This window comes from Scyliorhinus torazame, chromosome 3 (assembly GCF_047496885.1).
Source record: "Scyliorhinus torazame isolate Kashiwa2021f chromosome 3, sScyTor2.1, whole genome shotgun sequence".
Classification (NCBI taxonomy): domain Eukaryota; kingdom Metazoa; phylum Chordata; class Chondrichthyes; order Carcharhiniformes; family Scyliorhinidae; genus Scyliorhinus; species Scyliorhinus torazame.
Genome location: NC_092709.1, coordinates 20,782,881 through 20,805,290, shown reverse-complemented (window position 1 = coordinate 20,805,290; position 22,410 = coordinate 20,782,881). Strand labels below are relative to the sequence as shown.

The window sequence follows — 22,410 nt, the reverse complement described above, 5'->3', positions numbered from 1 at the left end:
TCTGCTGTAATAGCTGTCTCTGGATCTACTGCTGTAATAGCTGTCTATGGATCTACTGTGATAATAGCTGTCTCTGGACCTTCTGCTGTAATAGCTGTCTCTGGATCTACTGCTGTAATAGCTGTCAATGGATCATCTGCTATAATAGCTCCCTCTGGACCTACTGCTATAATAGATGTCTCTAGATCATCTGCAGTAATAGCTGTCTCTGGATATTCTGCTGTAATAGCTGTCTCTGGATCTTCTGCTGTAATAGTTGCCTCTGGATCTTCTGCTGTAATAGCTGTCTCTGGATCTTCTGCTGTAATAGTTGCCTCTGGATCTTCTGCTGTAATAGCTGTTTCTGGATCTTCTGCTGTAATAGCAGTCTACGGATCTTCTGCTGTAATAGCTGTCTCTGGATCTTCTACTGTAATAGATGCCTCTGGATCTTCTGCTATAATAGCTGTCTCTGGATCTTCCGCTGTCATAGTTGCCTCTGGATCGTCTGCTATAATTGCTGTCTCTGGATCTTCTGCTATAATAGCTGTCTCTGGATCTTCTGCTATAATAGCTGTCTCTGGATCTACTGCTGTAATAGCGGTCTCTGGATCTTCTGCTATAATAGCTGTCTCTGGATCTTCTGCTATAATAGCTGTCTCTGGATATACTGCTGTAATAGCGGTCTCTGGACCTTCTGCTGTAATAGCTGTCTCTGGATCTTCTGCTGTAATAGCTGTCTCTGGATATGCTGCTGTAATAGCGGTCTCTGGACCTTCTGCTGTAATAGCTGTCTCTGGATCTTCTGCTGTAATAGCTGTCTCTGGATCTTCTGCTGTAATAGCTGTCTCTGGATCTTCTGCTATAATAGCTGTCTCTGGATCTACTGCTGTAATAGTTGTCTCTGGATCTACTGATGTAATAGTTGTCTCTGGATCTTCTGCTATAATAGCTGTCCCTGGATCTACTGCTGTAATAGTTGTCTCTGGATCTACTGCTGTAATAGCTGTCTCTACTGCTGTAATAGGGGTCTCTGGATCTACTGCTGTAATAGCTGTCTCTGGATCTACTGCTGTAATAGTTGTCTCTGGATCTACTGCTGTAATAGCTGTCTCTGGATCTTCTGCGATAATAGCTGTCTCTTGGATCTTCTGCTATAATAGCTGTCTCTGGACCTTCTGCAATAATAGCTGTCTCTGGACCTTCTGCTGTAATAGCTGTCTCTGGACCTTCTGCTGTAATAGCTGTCTCTGGATCTTCTGCTGTAATCGCTGTCTCTGGATCTACTGCTGTAATAGCTGTCTATGGATCTACTGCGATAATAGCTGTCTCTTGATATACTGCTATAATAGCTGTCTCTGGATCTTCTGCTGTAATAGTTGCCTCTGGATCTTCTGCTGTAATAGCTGTCTCTGGATCTTCTGCTGTAATAGTTGCCTCTGGATCTTCTGCTGTAATAGCTGTTTCTGGATCTTCTGCTGTAATAGCAGTTTACGGATCTTCTGCTGTAATAGCTGTCTCTGGATCTTCTGCTGTAATAGTTGCCTCTGGATCTTCTGCTGTAATAGCTGTCTCTGGATCTTCTGCTGTAATAGTTGCCTCTGCATCTTCTGCTGTAATAGCTGTCTCTGGATCTTCTGCTGTAATAGCTGTCTCTGGATCTACTGCTGAAATAGCTGTCTCTGGATCTACTGTTATAATAACTGTCTCTGGACCATCTGCTGTAATAGCTGTCTCTGGATCTACTGCTATAATAACTGTCTCTGGACTTTCTGCTATAATATATGTCTCTGGATCTACTGCTGTAATAGCTGTCTCTGGATCTTCTGCTGTAATAGCTGTCTCTTGGATCTTCTGCTATAATAGCTGTCTCTGGATCTTCTGCTGTAATCGCTGTCTCTGGATCTACTGCTTTAATAGCTGTCTCTGGATCTACTGCTGTAATAGCTGTCTCTGGACCTTCTGCTATATTAGCGGTCTCTGGACATTCTGCTATAAAAGCTGTTTCTTGACCTTCTTCTATAACAGTGATACCTGGACCTTCTGCTATAATAGCTGTCTCTGGATCTTCTGCGATAATAGCTGTCTCTGGATCTACTGCTGTAATCGCTGTCTCTGGATCTACTGCTATAATAGCTGTCTCTGGATCTTCTTCTGTAATAGCTGTCTATGGATTTTCTGGTATAATAACTGTCTCTGGATTTTCTGCTGTAATAGCTGTCTCTGGATCTACTGCTGTAATAGCTGTCTATGGATCTACTGTGATAATAGCTGTCTCTGGACCTTCTGCTGTAATAGCTGTCTCTGGATCTACTGCTGTAATAGCTGTCAATGGATCATCTGCTATAATAGCTCCCTCTGGACCTACTGCTATAATAGATGTCTCTAGATCATCTGCAGTAATAGCTGTCTCTGGATATTCTGCTGTAATAGCTGTCTCTGGATCTTCTGCTGTAATAGTTGCCTCTGGATCTTCTGCTGTAATAGCTGTCTCTGGATCTTCTGCTGTAATAGTTGCCTCTGGATCTTCTGCTGTAATAGCTGTTTCTGGATCTTCTGCTGTAATAGCAGTCTACGGATCTTCTGCTGTAATAGCTGTCTCTGGATCTTCTACTGTAATAGATGCCTCTGGATCTTCTGCTATAATAGCTGTCTCTGGATCTTCCGCTGTCATAGTTGCCTCTGGATCGTCTGCTATAATTGCTGTCTCTGGATCTTCTGCTATAATAGCTGTCTCTGGATCTTCTGCTATAATAGCTGTCTCTGGATCTACTGCTGTAATAGCGGTCTCTGGATCTTCTGCTATAATAGCTGTCTCTGGATCTTCTGCTATAATAGCTGTCTCTGGATATACTGCTGTAATAGCGGTCTCTGGACCTTCTGCTGTAATAGCTGTCTCTGGATCTTCTGCTGTAATAGCTGTCTCTGGATATGCTGCTGTAATAGCGGTCTCTGGACCTTCTGCTGTAATAGCTGTCTCTGGATCTTCTGCTGTAATAGCTGTCTCTGGATCTTCTGCTGTAATAGCTGTCTCTGGATCTTCTGCTATAATAGCTCCCTCTGGACCTACTGCTATAATAGATGTCTCTAGATCATCTGCAGTAATAGCTGTCTCTGGATATTCTGCTGTAATAGCTGTCTCTGGATCTTCTGCTGTAATAGTTGCCTCTGGATCTTCTGCTGTAATAGCTGTCTCTGGATCTTCTGCTGTAATAGTTGCCTCTGGATCTTCTGCTGTAATAGCTGTTTCTGGATCTTCTGCTGTAATAGCAGTCTACGGATCTTCTGCTGTAATAGCTGTTTCTGGATCTTCTGCTGTAATAGCAGTCTACGGATCTACTGCTGTAATAGTTGTCTCTGGATCTACTGATGTAATAGTTGTCTCTGGATCTTCTGCTATAATAGCTGTCCCTGGATCTACTGCTGTAATAGTTGTCTCTGGATCTACTGCTGTAATAGCTGTCTCTACTGCTGTAATAGGGGTCTCTGGATCTACTGCTGTAATAGCTGTCTCTGGATCTACTGCTGTAATAGTTGTCTCTGGATCTACTGCTGTAATAGCTGTCTCTGGATCTTCTGCGATAATAGCTGTCTCTTGGATCTTCTGCTATAATAGCTGTCTCTGGACCTTCTGCAATAATAGCTGTCTCTGGACCTTCTGCTGTAATAGCTGTCTCTGGACCTTCTGCTGTAATAGCTGTCTCTGGATCTTCTGCTGTAATCGCTGTCTCTGGATCTACTGCTGTAATAGCTGTCTATGGATCTACTGCGATAATAGCTGTCTCTTGATATACTGCTATAATAGCTGTCTCTGGATCTACTGCTGTAATAGCTGTCTCTGGATCTTCTGCTGTAATAGCTGTCTCTGGATCTACTGCTGTAATAGCTGTCTCTGGATCATCTGCTATAATAGCTGTCTCTGGATCTACTGCTGTAATAGCTGTCTCTGGATCATCTGCTGTAATAGCTGTCTCTGGATCTTCTGCTGTAAAAGCTGTCTCTGGATATCCTGCCGTAATAGCTGTCTCTGGATCTTCTGCTGTAAAAGCTGTCTCTGCATCTTCTGCTGTAAAAGCTGTCTCTGGATATCCTGCTGTAATAGCTGCCTCTGGATCTTCTGCTGTAATAGCTGCCTCTGGATCTTCTGCTGTAATAGTTGCCTCTGGATCTTCTGCTGTAATAGCTGTCTCTGGATCTTCTGCTGTAATAGTTGCCTCTGGATCTTCTGCTGTAATAGCTGTCGCTGGATCTTCTGCTGTAATAGTTGCCTCTGGATCTTCTGCTGTAATAGCTGTTTCTGGATCTTCTGCTGTAATAGCAGTCTACGGATCTTCTGCTGTAATAGCTGTCTCTGGATCTTCTACTGTAATAGATGCCTCTGGATCTTCTGCTATAATAGCTGTCTCTGGATCTTCCGCTGTCATAGTTGCCTCTGGATCGTCTGCTATAATTGCTGTCTCTGGATCTTCTGCTGTAATAGCTGTCTCTGGACCTTGTGCTGTAATAGCTGTCTCTGGATCTTCTGCTATAATAGCTGTCTCTGGATCTTCTGCTCTGATAGCTGTCTCTGGATCTTCTGCTCTGATAGCTGTCTCTGGATCTTCTGCTATAATAGCTGTCTCTGGATCTTCTGCTATAATAGCTGTCTCTGGATCTACTGCTGTAATAGCGGTCTCTGGATCTTCTGCTATAATAGCTGTCTCTGGATCTTCTGCTATAATAGCTGTCTCTGGATATACTGCTGTAATAGCGGTCTCTGGACCTTCTGCTGTAATAGCTGTCTCTGGATCTTCTGCTGTAATAGCTGTCTCTGGATATGCTGCTGTAATAGCGGTCTCTGGACCTTCTGCTGTAATAGCTGTCTCTGGATCTTCTGCTGTAATAGCTGTCTCTGGATCTTCTGCTGTAATAGCTGTCTCTGGATCTTCTGCTATAATAGCTGTCTCTGGATCTTCTGCTATAATAGCTGTCTCTGGATCTACTGCTGTAATAGTTGTCTCTGGATCTACTGATGTAATAGTTGTCTCTGGATCTTCTGCTATAATAGCTGTCCCTGGATCTACTGCTGTAATAGTTGTCTCTGGATCTACTGCTGTAATAGCTGTCTCTACTGCTGTAATAGGGGTCTCTGGATCTACTGCTGTAATAGCTGTCTCTGGATCTACTGCTGTAATAGTTGTCTCTGGATCTACTGCTGTAATAGCTGTCTCTGGATCTTCTGCGATAATAGCTGTCTCTTGGATCTTCTGCTATAATAGCTGTCTCTGGACCTTCTGCAATAATAGCTGTCTCTGGACCTTCTGCTGTAATAGCTGTCTCTGGACCTTCTGCTGTAATAGCTGTCTCTGGATCTTCTGCTGTAATCGCTGTCTCTGGATCTACTGCTGTAATAGCTGTCTATGGATCTACTGCGATAATAGCTGTCTCTTGATATACTGCTATAATAGCTGTCTCTGGATCTACTGCTGTAATAGCTGTCTCTGGATCTTCTGCTGTAATAGCTGTCTCTGGATCTACTGCTGTAATAGCTGTCTCTGGATCATCTGCTATAATAGCTGTCTCTGGATCTACTGCTGTAATAGCTGTCTCTGGATCATCTGCTGTAATAGTTGTCTCTGGATCTTCTGCTGTAAAAGCTGTCTCTGGATATCCTGCTGTAATAGCTGTCTCTGGATCTTCTGCTGTAAAAGCTGTCTCTGGATCTTCTGCTGTAAAAGCTGTCTCTGGATATCCTGCTGTAATAGCTGCCTCTGGATCTTCTGCTGTAATAGCTGCCTCTGGATCTTCTGCTGTAATAGTTGCCTCTGGATCTTCTGCTGTAATAGCTGTCTCTGGATCTACTGCTGTAATAGCTGTCTCTGGATCATCTGCTATAATAGATGTCTCTGGATCATCTGCTGTAATAGCTGTTTCTGGATATCCTGCTGTAATAGCGGTCTCTGGATCTTCTGCTGTAATAGTTGCCTCTGGATCTTCTGCTATAATTGCTGTCTCTGGACCTTGTGCTGTAATAGCTGTCTCTCGATCTACTGCTGTAATAGCTGTGTCTGGATCTACTGCTGTAATAGCGGTCTCTGGACCTTCTGCTGTAATAGCTGTGTCTGGATCTACTGACATAATAGCTGTCTCTGGATCTTCTGCTGTAATAGCTGTCTCTGGATCTTCTGCTGTAATAGCTGTCTCTGGATCTTCTGCTATAATAGCTGTCTCTGGATCTTCTGCTATAATAGCTGTCTCTGGATCTTCTGCTGTAATAGCTGTCTCTGTATCTTCTGCTATAATAGCTGTCTCTGGATCTTCTGCTATAATAGCTGTCTCTGGATCTTCTGGTATAATAGCTGTCTCTGGATCTTCTGCTCTGATAGCTGTGTCTGGATCTACTGCTGTAATAGCGGTCTCTGGACCTTGTGCTGTAATAGCTGTCTCTCGATCTACTGCTGTAATAGCTGTGTCTGGATCTACTGCTGTAATAGCGGTCTCTGGACCTTCTGCTCTAATAGCTGTCTCTGGATCTACTGACATAATAGCTGTCTCTGGATCTTCTGCTATAATAGCTGTCTCTGGATCTACTGCTATAATAGCTGTCTGTGGATCTTCTGCTATAATAGCTGTCTATGGATCTTCTGCTATAATAGCTGTCTATGGATCTTCTGCTCTATTAGCTGTCTCTGGATCTACTGCTGTAATAGCTGTCTCTGGATCTTCTGCCATAATAGCTGTCTCTGGATCTTCTGCCGTAACAGCTGTCTCTGGAGCTACTGCTGTAATAGCTGTCTGTGGATCTACTGCGATAATAGCGGTCTCTGGATCGACTGCTATAATAGCTGTCTCTGGAACTACTGCTGTAATAGCTGTTTCTGGATCTACTGCTGTAATAGCTGTCTCTGGATCTTCTGCTATAATAGCTGTCTCTGGATCTTCTGCTGTAATAGCTGTCTCTGGATCTTCTGCTGTAATAGCTGTCTCTGGATCTTCTGCTATAATAGCTGTCTCTGGATCTACTGCTGTAATAGCTGTCTCTGGATCTTCTGCTATAATAGCTGTCTCTGGATCTTCTGCTGTAATAGCTGTCTCTGTATCTTCTGCTATAATAGCTGTCTCTGGATCTTCTGCTATAATAGCTGTCTCTGGATCTTCTGGTATAATAGCTGTCTCTGGATCTTCTGCTCTGATAGCTGTGTCTGGATCTACTGCTGTAATAGCGGTCTCTGGACCTTGTGCTGTAATAGCTGTCTCTCGATCTACTGCTGTAATAGCTGTGTCTGGATCTACTGCTGTAATAGCGGTCTCTGGACCTTCTGCTGTAATAGCTGTCTCTGGATCTACTGACATAATAGCTGTCTCTGGATCTTCTGCTATAATAGCTGTCTCTGGATCTACTGCTGTAATAGCTGTCTGTGGATCTTCTGCTATAATAGCTGTCTATGGATCTTCTGCTATAATAGCTGTCTATGGATCTTCTGCTCTATTAGCTGTCTCTGGATCCACTGCTGTAATAGCTGTCTCTGGATCTTCTGCCATAATAGCTGTCTCTGGATCGACTGCTATAATAGCTGTCTCTGGAACTACTGCTGTAATAGCTGTTTCTGGATCTACTGCTGTAATAGCGGTCTCTGGATCTTCTGCTGTAACAGCTGTCTCTGGATCTTCTGCTATAATAGCTGTCTCTTGATCTTCTGCTATAATAGCTGTCTCTGGATCTACTGCTGTAATAGCGGTCTCTGGACCTTGTGCTGTAATAGCTGTCTCTCGATCTACTGCTGTAATAGCTGTGTCTGGACCTTCTGCAATAATAGCTGTCTCTGGACCTTCTGCTATAATAGCGGTCTCTGGATCTTCTGCTGTAATCGCTGTCTCTGGATCTACTGCTGTAATAGCTGTCTCTGGATCTTCTTCTGTAATAGCTGTCTATGGATTTTCTGGTATAATAACTGTCTCTGGATCTTCTGCTTTAATAGCTGTCTCTGGATCATCTGCTATAATAGCTCCGTCTGAACCTACTACTATAATAGATGTCTCTGGACCTTCTGCTGTCATAGCTGTCTCTGGATCTTCTGCTGTCATAGCTGTCTCTGGATCTTCTGCTGTCATAGCTGTCTCTGGATCTTCTGCTGTCATAGCTGTCTCTGGATCTTCTGCTGTCATAGCTGTCTCTGGATCTTCTGCTGTCATAGCTGTCTCTGGATCTTCTGCTGTCATAGCTGTCTCTGGATCTTCTGGTGTAATAGCTGTCTATGGATCTTCTGCTGTAATAGCTGTCTCTGGATCTTCTGCTTTAATAGCTGTCTCTGAACCTTCTGCTGTAATAGCTGTCTCTGGCTCTTCTGCTGTAATAGCTGTCTCTGGTTCTTCTGCTATAATACCTGTCTCTGGATCTACTGCTGTAATCGCTGTCTCTGGATCCTCTGCTGTAATAGTGGTCTGTGGATCGTCTGCTGTGAAAGCTGATTCTGGCTCTTCTACCACAATAGCTGATTCTGGAGCCTTTGCTGCAATTGAGGAGTTTTGGTTTATCCATGGTGCTTGCGCTCGATTGCTGTCTTCATGCCCATCAACTGACAAGGCATCTAGTATCGGCATTCTTTTTGATGCTTTCGCAGTTACAGGCAAGTTTGTGACTTCAGGAATGAACTGCAAACTCTCACATCCCGGTATCTTAGCTCGATCAATGTCCTCAACATTAGGTATTACTTCTTCAATTTGTATTTTGGTCTAAACTAGTGGCTTATTCTCATTTGATACAATGATACATGCTTTGTTTGTTGTTGTAGAGCTGCACAAAAATATATCCATCTGTTCTTGCTGCAAGTACTAGCCTTAAATACTTCGGAATCCACTGCAGGAACCATTCCGTGGGCATAGGATAATTCATCGTACTTCTCTGGACCCAATTTCTCCAAGGTGGGGATAATTTCTTCAGTTACCAGTTGGCTGTTCACAGTTGATTTGCTCTGAGCTAATTTGTCTGCTGCTGCAATCTCACTTTCAGCCTCTGCACACTCCATCTTGGAGCTTTCACGCTCATCGTTGTCCTGCACAGATTGGATGCTACTTGTTGTCACCTCCCATGACACTACGTAAACTTTTATAGTCTTCCTCTTCTGGCGCATCATCTGATTCTTCACTTTCCTCATCATAATCATCATCACCGTAATCGTCATCGTCATAACCATCATCGTCTGCAATAACTTCTGTGAAGCAGAACACTGCTCCTGCAAGAAGTGACCAATTTCGAAGTCAGCAGTGAGTCTTGCTGCAGAACTTTCATCCAGCTCTCCGTGCTCTGGAATTTCAAGAGGATTAAAGAAATTAAAGAAAAGGTCATTTGGTACAGCTTTCATGACTGTTCGACCGGTGCCCCGACCCTTATGCTTCTGCTTAGTTTTAATGGTTTTCAATGTGATGTTTTTTCCTTTCTTCCAGTCGATCTGGCACCCTGTGCATCCCGTGATTTCTGGCTCATCAAAAGAAGAAAAAAATCAGACTCATCCGGCTGCGACTCCATCTGGTATGTGTTTGTCACCACTTCATTTGTGAAATATTCATTTGGCTCAAACTTAAACTCCAGAATGATACTCAATGGCTGTCCAGGATCTGAAAATTTCACATGCAAATGCTTTAAGATAGGCTCATCACCATGAGGCTCATCACCATGCTCCTGCATCATGTCACTGAGCAAATCCGCATTTTTGAAGAAGACTGTCAACCAGAATTCTGGAATTCCTTTTGGCTCCTCCATCTCTTCATCTGGTTTATTTTCCTCCACCTTGACTTTTTCTTTTATCTCATTGGATAACTGCTCCAGTTTTTCTCATTGCCATTGCAATAATCCTCTATCGTAGCGCTGTCTGGAATGTACAGCCGCTCAACTAGGTTCAGTGCCTCACACAATTCCGCTCCTGTTATGGACTCCTGTCCATGTCCACGATGGAAAATAGTGTGATGTGACTTCTATTGTGCACCCATGCTTGGAGCTCACATGCGCCCAATGTTGCAATCTCATTCCCATTGTAGCCTTTCAGTAGTCTTGTTTGATTGACGTCTTTCGGGTTAACTCGCAGCCCATTCAAATCGGACAAACTGATAAGATTGGCCCTGGCTCCCATATCGAGCTTGCATTTGATCAATGTGCCATTCAGCATCAATGGATTGTCCATCTGTCTTCAATGGTATCAGCACCACATCATTATTGCTGCAACTAGTGAGTAAGACTTCTTCATTCTGCATATTCAGACTCATCGTGTCCTCAGTCAAAATCAGATCAACAAAAAACAGGTCTTCAATGCACACCTCATCAAACACGTTGACTGATCCTGTTTGACCCACTGTTGGACAGGAAAAACATTGCCTCACAAAGTGATTTGTTCTGCCACACTTGGAACACACCTTCCCAAATACTGGACATTGCCGTGGCAAATGTCGATTGCCATATCACTGGCTTAAAATAGCGGACTGGGTCAGCTGCTTAAAATGGCCACCTACGCCTACCAGATTTCTGATTCAACTGCGTCACAACGGCGTCTTCGTCCATACTGGCACCAAAATGTTTCAGATTGAGCGCGCTAATCTGCCGTGCAGCTAGCTCGCAGGCATAACAAATATTGATAGCGTTTTCTAATTGAAGCTCTTCATCTAGCTATGATTGACAGGTCACCACCACATTAAAAAACAGTTAAGTGCTTTCTGCTGAGAAAAAGAGGAAGTGAAAGCACTTATCTCACAAATGTTTCTAAACATTGTGGTTAGCTTCACAGCAGGGTTTTTTGTTCGACTGGGGATTCTCTGCCGCATCGCGGACTCTGCTGTGGGCGGCGGAGAATCCAGCCCCTGAAACCTATAGCCAGCTGGTCCTGTACCTCCTCAACCACACCCGGGTCAGTGCACCTCTCAACCCCCCCACTGTTACAAAAGAGATTACGCCAGTATCAACTAGGGAGACCCCATCACTGAAGAGAAGAAGCGTCAAGACACCCAATAATTGGGTGCCCCAGGAGGGGGTCCAACTCTATCCTCCCTGGTACAATCAGGGGACCCTCCCTCCCCCCACTGTAGACAACCGTATCAGACAAGGATTTGTAATAGCACACTGCTCACCCAGAAGATGAAAAAGCCCTTAATGAGGAAGAGAGCTCGGTCAAATAAAAAAGCATCCTGCCTACAAGCGGGGTGGGGCGGTTGGGGGCGTGGCAACAGGATATCAACAAAAGTGCAGAACGCGGCTCAACCCCAGGCCCCTGGTCACAGGAGTGTCCTCTCATGATGTCCCTAACACGTGCCTTCAAGAAGGAACATCCCAAGCTCCAGGGGGCAACAGGATGCTAACCACAGCACTAGACCTCGCCTCGCCTAGCACCCCGTGACACAAAAATTTCAGGACCCCCAGCATATCCCAAAACCTATACCCCAGCCGGTCCTGCACCTCCTCAATCACACCTAGGGCAGTGGACCTCCCCACTGAACAGCACACTGCTCTCCCAAATGAACAAAAGAAGAAAAAAAAATCCTTAAGGAAATAACGGCCGGGCTGTCCCAGGAACAAGCAACAAATCAATCAAGGATTAACCGAGCCCGCCTCGGCATGCTCCACCACCCATTTTCTAAAAACACCGACCTGAAGGAAAAGTCAGAAGGAACCCAGTCCTCCCCTGGGTACATAATCGGCCCAGGACATTGACGGAGGTAGGCACGGATTCTTAAATTCAAGATAACAAAAAACAAAAGAAAACCCGGATACAGTTACCGCTAACTGTGAGGGACCATCCTCAATCTCAGTGAGGACTTTACTAACCCTGTCATCCAATTCCATGTACCATCCACTTATTATCTTGCCCTGGCTCCACTCATCTTCATTATTAACAAGATAAGGGGTGTCAAAAAAAAAACCACACCCTTCCCACAACCACAAGGATTATAACACAATTACATAAAGGAGTAAAACTGCAGAGACCACGTTTTGCATCGTCGACTCAATATGATTTTTGATGGAACAGGATAAAAGATGATACTTGCCCACGTGATGATCTAGAGAATAGCATGGGAGTCGTAGATTGTTAGGAGCGAGCCTGGTAGAAGAAAGCATGAAGGTGGCACCTAGTCGGGACTGTATCCTGTATAGATGTATATAGTTATGTGTTATTAATAAACAATTAATAACACATAACTACCGGGACAGCACGGCAGCACAAGTGGTTAGCACTGTGGCTTCACAGCGGCAGGGTCCCAGGTTTGATTCCCCGCTGGGTCACTGTCTGTGCGGAGACTGCATGTTCTCCCCGTGTCTGCGTGGGTTTCCTCCAGGTGCTCCGGTTTCCTCCCAAAGACGTGCAGGTTAGGTGGACTGGCCATGCTAAATTGCCCTTAGTGTCCAAAAAGGATAGGAGGGGTTATTGGGTTACGGGGATAGGGTGGAAGTGAGGGTTTAATGTGGGTCAGTGCAGACTTGATGGGCTGAATGGCCTCCTTCTGCACTGTATGTTCTATGTTCTAATTATTGTCCAACCTCTAGACCTCTTCGTGAGGCAACATATAACCATATAACGTTGCGGCTACAGGTGAGGAACCCCAAATCCCTCAGAAAGAAGAAGTGAAGAAACTGCAGTCTGACCTGAGAGAAGCGTGCCTAACTTGAAGACCTCGGATATAGACTGGGGGGGTCAGGCGCAAACAACCTCTCGAGGTCTAACCTGTGGAGTACTCTTAAAAACACTCATTCTTCTAAACTCCAGAGAATATAGGCCCATTCTAGTGACCCGGCGCATTAGCAGTTAACCAGGGCCACAGCATTGCGCGCTAAATGTGGAAATATCCTGAAGAGCAATCCCTAAATATTGTACAGAAGCAAAAGTCAGTGAGTTCAAACAATTCTCATACAAGACCACCCATTTATAATCCTTATTGGAACTGGGTTCCAGAAAAAGTGAAAACTGTGGGAAAAGTAGAGAATTAATGTTTCCAGTTTAAATTGCATTAACTGACTCCACATGGGGGAGGGGAGAAGGATCCGTTTAGCTTGTACACGAAGATGAAACTGACATTTTTCTCATTATTTTGGTCGTACAACATCCGCTAAATAAATGTCACAGTCGAACAAAGTCTCTTCCTCAACATTGAAATTAGAATAAAGATGACCACTTCAATCAGACTGCACTATATTAGGCATCAGTCTTTGGTACTTTTGCTTTTAAAGTACCTCAAATGGTTGTTTTATGGTTTAGGATTAGGTTTAATTATATATGGGATATTCCCAGCTGACTTTGGTAGTTTGGATGTCAGTCCTGCAAAGCCGAGAGTTTTAGCTTGAGAAGAATAATAGTCCTTGCTTAAACTTTGTGGAGCATCTATGGTGGCACATTGATTACTGGGGCCTGAGGCAAGTAGTGACAGATGGTTAAACTGCAGATGGATCCATTATTGCTTCAGCTAGGTACCCATCCAACTTGAGAATACACTCCACCCTTCCTCCATTAACAGTTTGCATCAGCAATGGACCACCAGCTTATTCCTTTAAATGATTTTCAGTTTATTGTGCCTGAACTTACCTTTCCTGCACAGCTGTCATAAAAGAATAACTTTAATGCACTGAGGCATTTCACAAAGTTAGACGAAAAAATGGATACCCAGCCAAAGACAGATATGTGGAAGAACGACTTAAGGCTTGGCCAGAAAAGTTTCATTGTAAGATAGGTCCTAAAGGAGGCAATGGAGACAAAGAGGCGGAAAGATTTAATGAGAGAATCCAAGAAGATGAGACTAAGGTAGCCCAAGGTGTGACCTTCCATAGTGGCCCAAAGTCAAAGGGTGGATGCCAAGAGAGCCCAGTTAGAGATGTGTTGGGTTTTTGGGGAGTTGATGGCAAAATGGCTTGGCAATGCCACCGATTCATTATTTATTTCGATGAAAGTGAATTGGTGACATTGAGTCATAAGGTCATAACTCTAAGATCCAATGCCACCAATTCATTTTTTTTACATGGTGGAGGTCTGGGCATTTTCGTATTCAAAAGACAGAGTACCAATCCTTGGTGATTGTAGAGCAGTCAACAAGAAAGACTAGCAGTCTAGAGGTCTGCCAGGGGGGACTCCTGGGTGGCACGGTAGCACAGTGGTTAGCACTGTTGCTTCACAGCGCCAGGCTCCCAGGTTCGATTCCCGGCTTGGATCACTGTGCGGAGTCTGCACATTCTCCAAGCGTCTGCGTGGGTTTCCTCCGCGTGCTCCGGTTTCCTCCCACAAGTCCCGAAAGACGTACTGTTAGGTGAATTCTCCCACTGTGTGCCCGAACAGGTGCTGGAATGTGACAACTAGGGGTTTTTCACAGTAATGTCATTGCAGTGTTAATGTAAGCCTACTTGTGACAATAAAGATTATTTTTTAAAAACTCAAGTCGACAGAGTTGCCCGATTCAAGACTTAGGCAGCATGAAAAGGCAAATAACATACGGGCACATTGTTAAGGTAATCAAAGATTAATATGGTCCAAGCAATTGAGCCAAAAATAACTGAGGTGCTCTTGACTACAACAGTGAGTAGCACTGCTGCCTCACGGCGCCGAGGTCCCAGGTTCGATCCCGGCTCTGGGTCACTGTCCATGTGGCGTTTGCACATTCTCCCCATGTTTGCGTGGGTTTCGCCCCCACAACCCAAAGATATGCAGGGTAGGTGGATTGACCACGCTGAATTGCCCCTTAATCGGAAAAATGAATTGGGTACTCTAAATTTTTTTTTAAATAACGGAACATTGATTGGTTTCCATGAGCACAGTAAGAAGTCTTGCAACACCAGGTTAAAGTCCAACACGTTTGTTTTGAATCATTAGCTTTCGGAGCACTGCTCCTTCCTCAGGTGAATTCAGCTCACGAAGGAGCAGTGCTCCGAAAGCTAGTGACTCGAAACAAACCTGTTGGACTTTAACCTGGTGTTGTAAGACTTCTTACTGTGCTCACCCCAGTCCAACGCCGGCATCGCCACATCACGGGTACTATGAAAACAGCCGACGTAAATCACTTGTGACTTGTTTCTCTTGCAAATAACGACAGTAACTTGGCTCCCATGAGTGGAACACGAGTACACAACACACAGTGGACATAAGTTTCTTTAGCCAAGAACGTTTTGTAAATATCTTAAAAGACCATAGAGCTCAGTAGTCACGTAATGAATCCATTGGCCAATAGTCACATAAATGTTGGGCAAATACTTTTATTCTTACGAATGGTTGGTGAAACAATTGGAAATTTCAAGATAGATCAATAAAAATTTTGCTGGGTGAGGATTTCAAGAGATAAGGAACAAAAGTAAATTAAATTGAGGTATGGATCTAGTTAAATGGTGAACAGGTTTGAGCTGCTGAATGACCTCCCCATTTTCCTATGGAATCTATTTGTTGCTTTCCTTTCTCTCAGATTTCCTGTTCTATAGTCTTTGTACCAACCTGTGGAAGAAGAGTCACGGGGACTCGAAACGTGAACTCTTTCTCTCTCCAGAGATGCTGCCAGACCTGCTGAGTTTACCCAGCATTTCCTGTTTCTGTCTCAGTGGGATAACCCGTGCCTCCGTGGGTTTCACCCCCACAACCCAAAGATGCAATCCACAATCCACCCTAGATGGATTGGCCCCGCTAAATTGCCCCTTAATTGGAAAATAATAGGGTACTCTAAATTTAAAAAAAAAAGAAATGAGTCAGACTGTTTCACAATGCCTTTTCTGATGCAAATGACTTGCCGACAGCTTTTGCAAAGAACCAAATTGCAAGTTGCATCTTTATCCTCTTCCGCATTTGATTTAGTGTAGCCTAAACCTAGTGATTAATCCCAAAAGGTGTAAACTGTTGCTATATCCTGTCATTTGGGGTGATAATCTTCAAATCCCTTCCTAACAGCACTGTAAATGCACTTACACCTCATGGACTACAAGTAGACTTGGTAACGAATATTGGCCTTGCCAGTGACGCACCTCATGGCCGAATAATTAAAAAAAACACTTTCTCAAAGGCAAGTGGCGGCGGTGTGTTATAGTTCACTCAGGAAGTCTTATCTTATGAAGTCTTATGAAGAAAGATTGAGGGAGCTAGGGCTTTTCTCACTGGAGCGAAGAAGGAAGAGAGGTGCTAGAGGTATACAAGGTGATGAGAGGCATGGATAGAGTGGATAGCCAGAGACTTTCCCCCAAGGCGGAAATGGCTGTCACGAAGGGACATAGTTTTAAGGTGATTGGAGGAAGGTATAGGGGAGATGTCAGAGGTAGGTTCTTTACACAGAGTGGTGGGTGTGTGGAATGCACTGCCAGCAGAGGTGGTGGAGTCAGAGTCATTAGGGACATTTAAGCGACTCTTGGACAGGCACATGGACAGCAATAAATTGAAGGGGTGTAGGTTAGGTTGACCTTAGATTAGGATAAATGGTCGGCACAACATCGTGGGCCGAAGGGCCTGTACTGTGTTGTACTTTTTAAAATAGAATTATAGAATTTACAGTGCAGAAGGAGGCCATTCTGCCCATCGAGTCGGCACCTGCTCTTGGAAAGAGCACCCTACCCAAGGTCAACACCTCCACCCAACACTAAGGGCAATTTTGGACACTAAGGGCAATTTATCATGGCCAATCCACCTAACCTGCACATCTTTGGACTGTGGGAGGAAACTTGAGCACCCAGAGAAAACCCACGCAGACACGGGGAGAACGTGCAGACTCCGCACAGACAGTGACCCAAGCCGGGAATCGAACCTGGGACCCTGGAGCTGTGAAGCAATTGTGCTATCCACAATGCTACCGTGCTGCCCACAATGCTACCGTGCTGCCCATACTGTTCTATGTTCTATGAAGTTCGAATTGCAGTGGCAACTTGCGCTTTAACATGCATGTTGTAGCCTGGAGCTGTGGATAGTGATAGCAGAGGCTCAAAGACAAATGTTGACTTTGCCAGCAAAGCACCAATCCCAAGAATCAATAGCTGGTGAAGATTTCATGATTAAAAGTCACAGCAACTTTTTAACCATTGATATAATACCAGTTAATCTGTAAAAACATCACTATCACAATGAAAATTGTTTTATCACCTAGTACTTTGTTTACAAAAAGCAGGTTTACATCAGAGAAACTCCATTTGATAGAAATTCCAGGTTCCATTGTTAATCCTTAGCTCCTTACTGAAGATTCCCCGGACTTCATGGTTTCTTGTGACTGCCCTAGGTATATTAATGACCCGGACTTTGCACTCCCAATAGAGGCAAACGCTGAGAGATTTGCTGTTATTGCAGCTTGGAACAGCCTGCAAATTCTGGCGTGCTGTGCTCACTTACACTGAAATCAGGCACTTCCAATTCTTAAAGCAGCAGGGATCATTCATTTATAAAATGTGCCTATTTTCCCACAACTTGCTGGGATTTCTGCAAGCGATAAGTTAGGCTGAAAGGCACAGGCTTAATGAGCAAGGTTAGTTAGAAATCTGTGAGGCAGGGTATTGATCTTTGCAATAAAAATGATTCCCTGAGCAGCTGTGTAGTATGTTGCTTTATTTTCCTTGTGTACAATTTATATTTTAAAAAATTTAACATGGTAGTTTAATGGCCTGAGTAACAGTATCTGCAGTAACAGTAACATTGTGACATTTTCTGTCTGCAAGAAGTAGATTAATGGTGTGTTACTTTCTAGAAGGACAGGAAATTTACTGTGTTTGGGATTAATCACTTGATTTGGAAGGTAGTGCGGCACATTTTGTAGATGGTACACACTGCTGCCACTGTGTACCAGTGGTGTAGTGAGTAAGTTCAAGGTAACGGATGGGATGCTAATTAGATGTGCTATTTTGCCTAGGATGGTGTCAAGCTTCTTGAGTGTGAGGATCCTTAGGTAGAAATCCCAGGATTTTGACCCAGCAACAGTAAAGAAACATTGATATATTTCCAAGTCAGGATGGGTGTGTGAATCGGAGGATACGTTGATGATGTATCTTATCCTGTTCCCTCATCTTAAACCTGCTGACCCATATTTGCTCCTGGTCCAACAATGTATCAATTATTAAATTCTCATGCCCATGTTGCTCGTGTTCAAATCCCTCCATGGTCACGTCACATCTTACCTTATAACCTTCCCCAAACCTACACCCTTAAAACTTTTGCATTCTTTCAATTCTAACCTCTTGTGCACCCTCACTTCCATCGCCAAGCATTGGTCATGTACCTTCAGCCATCTGGACCCTAAGCTTTGGAAAGCGCCCCCTAATCACCCCGCCTTTCTTTCCTTCCCCAAGTTGATTCTTAAAGCCAACCAACCTTTTAGCCACTTGTCCAAGCTGTCCTAACATCTCCCCCTCTGGCTCAGCACCAATCTTTGTCTGAATGTGCCTCTTGTGAATCACCTTGCGATGTTTTGCAACGTTGAGGTGCAAGGTCTAGTTGTTATCCTTCTAAGATCCACCTCTAATCACTAGTTATCCCCCTGTCTAAATCTCACCTTGAGGTTTAAATAATTATACAAACATTATGATTCATGAACATTTGGTGCTATTAACACCAGAATAGTAACGTTGGTAAGATTTTCACCCGTTCTAATTTCAGTGACAAGCATCTGTATATCACCAGTGTACCAGGCTCACATCCTTATATGAATGATTGCCATTTTTAATCCAAGCTACTGAAATCTAGTAACATTTAGGACTAAAATTGGTGTTTTTGCCTACGAAACCTTTGCTCCAAAAGGGCAAGCTATGGGGCTAAATTTATTTTTGATAGTTTTGAGTTCTGTATTCTGGAGTAGACTTTTCCCAATAAATCCTCCTTCAAGCAGACAAAGATGTTCATTGCAAGGAATTGAATTAGCCACAGGGGAGATTGTCATGGGGAAGAGCCCTCACTGTGTTACTGAGGTTTCGGACACAATACAAAAGCTAAGGGATGAGGAGTCTGTGGCTGAAAGGAAGCAAAGCTGTTTCGATAATCTTCTTCTTCAGCCAGAACTTGAAATGATCCAATGCTCTGATTCAAGGCTACTCCATGCCCTCCCACCTCGTCATCCCACCTAAAGGATGCTGATCTTTCAGTTCGTGACTTCACCACAAGAATCTTCCGTCCCTACCTTGAAAAGTATCCCAAAGATATCTTCCTGTGGCTGTACCTTCAATTCCAATACGACCACACCTCCCTCCCCAGTTTAAATCCCCTCACTTTCCTCGCTTTGTGCCAACCTCCACCCATTGTAAATCACCGAGGAATTCATTGGTGTGAGGAGCACTGTGTAGACTCTGAATTAGATGTCTTTCTTTACTCGTGGTTTCAGATGATTAACACTCTCACTAACCCTCTGGATTTATTCCCTGAAGGAACTGAAAACTTCTGTATTGAAGCAGTGTATTTATGTCATACTGGCAGTTCGCGGCTTTATGACGTTTGAGTTACGACGCTTCCAACGTTTATAAATTGACACCCTATTTCGACTTAAGTGTTGTTTTTGACTTTACAACGTCATGCCAATACATCCGCATTGACGTTCTGCGCCACCCATCTGTATGACGGGACAGCTGGTCGCACTGTCGTTATAACAAGTTTTTTATTCTGTTAAATGCTTTTGGCACAACCCTTGCAATGTTAATCTATTTATTGGCTTATGTTGTATTTAATATGTGCTCAGATTCACCAAATTTCAAGTTCGAACAGACAACTGACAGTGATTGATGGCTTCATCATATCCCCACACTAACCGAGGAACTTGTGCTAAGGCGTGCAGGCATCAACAGTTGCTTCGATGACTTAATAAGGCAAGTGTTGAGCGCATTTTACACCGCTGGGCACCCCATGCATGCTTCCTGGTCTTGGTTCTAAAACCAACCCTCCATTTATTCCATTGTTCCTATGGGAAAAATTTGTTCCAACTAATGACCTTTCAACTTACAATGTAATAACCTTTATTAGTGTCACAAGTAGGCTTACATTAACAATGCAATGAAGTTACTGTGAAAATCCCTTAGTCGCCACATTCTGGCACCTGTTCGGGTACACGGAGGGAGAATTCAGAATGTCCAATTCACCTAGCAAACACATCTTCCGGGACTTGTGGGAGGAAACCAGAGCACCCGGAGGAAACCCCCGCAGACACAGGGAGAACGTGCAGACTCCGCACAGACAATGACCCAAGCCGGGAATCGAACCCGGGTCCCTGGCGCTGTGAAGCAATAGTGCGGGAAAATCCTCCCTCATCCCGTTGGAATACTGCTGTGGGATCTTTAAGCAGGTAGAAGGGGCTTTCATTTAAAGGTATGTCCGATGATGGGGCCTCAGACAGTGCAGCACTGTACCGTCTCGAAACATTGGCGTGGATTATGTGCTCATCGAGTTCTGATGTTGTGACCTTCCACCTCAGAACTGTGAGTGCTTGTAACTGAATCAAGAATAACACTGGAAGCGCTGCAACACAGCTGTGAAACAGAAGCGTTAACCAGTGTGACACCCATGTGTATATTTACTTAACAAACATCTACCAACACTCAGTAACCAGGGAAGTTAAGCATTCACAACTGTGATGAACGGTTACTGCCTTATCATCATGTAAGGTGATGTCCCCTTTAAGACCGGGCTTGGAACCCTGGGGACTCCGCCTCTGGCTCCGCCCATCTGCGAGCCATATATAAAGGGCTGCCTCATGGGCTGCGCAGCAGTCAGCACATGTCTCAGCTCTAGCATAGTTCTTAGTCTAATAAAGCCTTCTTTACCGTTTACACTCTAAGCGTCGTTATTGAGGGTACCTCAACAACAATCAAAATAGTTCTTGTACTCTTCTTTTCATCTGAAACAATGCACAGAAAGGTTAACTGCACACCCACATACTATCTGACTATAAGAGTGACAGAATCTGTCAGTTGTGTTTTATTAACTAATCTGAAACACAACTAACCACACCTGGATTCCCAATAAGCCACACATGACTAGGGGCTGATATATTGGACAACAGCTGTATTTAAAAAAAAAAAATTTAGAGTACCCAATTCTTTTTTTTGTTCCAATTAAGGGGCAATTTAGCGTGGCCAATCCACCTAACCTGCACATCTTTGTGTGTTTGTGGGGGTGCGACCCACGCAGACACGGAGAGAATGTGCAAATTCCACACGGATAGTGACCCGGGGCCGCAGTGAGGCAGCAGTGCTAACCACTGTGCCGCAGTGCTAACCCTGGACAACATCTGTTGAAGTTGTCTGGTCTTTTCACCAATAAAGTCATTTTCTACTTGGTGACCTGCTGGTAGATAGATACATGGAAGATAGGAGCAGGAGGAGGCCTTTTGGCCCTTCGAGCCTGCTCTGCCATTCATCACGATCATGGCTGATCATCCAACTCAATAGCCTAATCCTGCTTTCTCCCATATCCTTTGATACCATTCTCCCCAAGTGTTATATCCAGCCGCCTCTTGAATATATTTTAGCATCAGCTACTTCCTGTGATAATGAATTCCACAGGTTCACCACTCTTTGTGTGAAGAAATGTCTCCTTATCTCTGTCTGAAATGGTTTACCCTGAATCCTCAGGCTGTGACCACTGGTTCTGGACTCACCCATCATTGGTAACATCTTCCCTGCATCTGCCCTGTATAGTCCTGTTAGAATTTTATATAAGTCTCTGGAGGCAGGGGTTCCGTCACCACACCAGTATTTATTTGCAATAGCTTATATACAAGAGCAGCTCCAAACAGTGCTGCTCGCATCCCAGTCAACTTAAGACTGCCTCACAAAGCCTACACAGGTGCTTATATGGGCCCCCTTAATGAGCTATCATTGAGGGAGCTCATACTCCAATTGGCCAAACAATAATGCCAATTGGAGGTCATTACCCTACCTCCCCGCCCCCCCCAAGGAATTCCTGCCAGCTGGCATTCCTCCGAGCTTCTTCCTGCTCCTCATGTCCGGGTCTATCACATCTGTGTCGTCCGCCAGGTCGTTCTCCGACGTGGGTGGGGTGTACCTTATAGGTGCCCGTCTTTTCCTTGACGACCTCCTTGGAAGTTGTTCTTCCTCCTCCTCGGGGAGAGGTGTCGCAATGGCCTCGCCGAACATGTTCATCTCCAACTGACGACTGGATGACGGGGTGTGGAGAAATTGCTCGGGGCTGGGGTGTGGGTATCTTTTCCGTCTGGGCTATCCCAGCTTGAGGCGGTCCTGCTTCGCCTGCCTCCAGGTGTGGTTCCGCTGCCCTTATTTGGTCTAGGTGTTTCTTCAGCACCTTACCTCCTATCGAAACTTCATAGGATATGGGCCCTGTTTGGGACTCTACCGTGCCTTTGACCCACGTTGGTCCATTCCCATAATTCTTGACCCAAACCGGTGCCCCCACCTGGAAATGTCTCTGCTGCCGACTATTATCATGCCCCCTGCGTTGGACCTCCTGTTGTTTCTCCACTTTCCCCGTTAAATTTGGGAAAAGGAGACTCAGCCTCGTTCGCAGCCGCCTTCCCATT

The 22,410-nt window shown here is 44.5% G+C and overlaps 1 pseudogene; it reads right to left on the bottom strand.

The window, feature by feature from the left end:
• Positions 1 to 9,027: 9,027 nt before the first annotated feature.
• LOC140408229 (uncharacterized) lies at positions 9,028 to 13,757 on the bottom strand (annotated as a pseudogene).
• Positions 13,758 to 22,410: the final 8,653 nt, after the last annotated feature.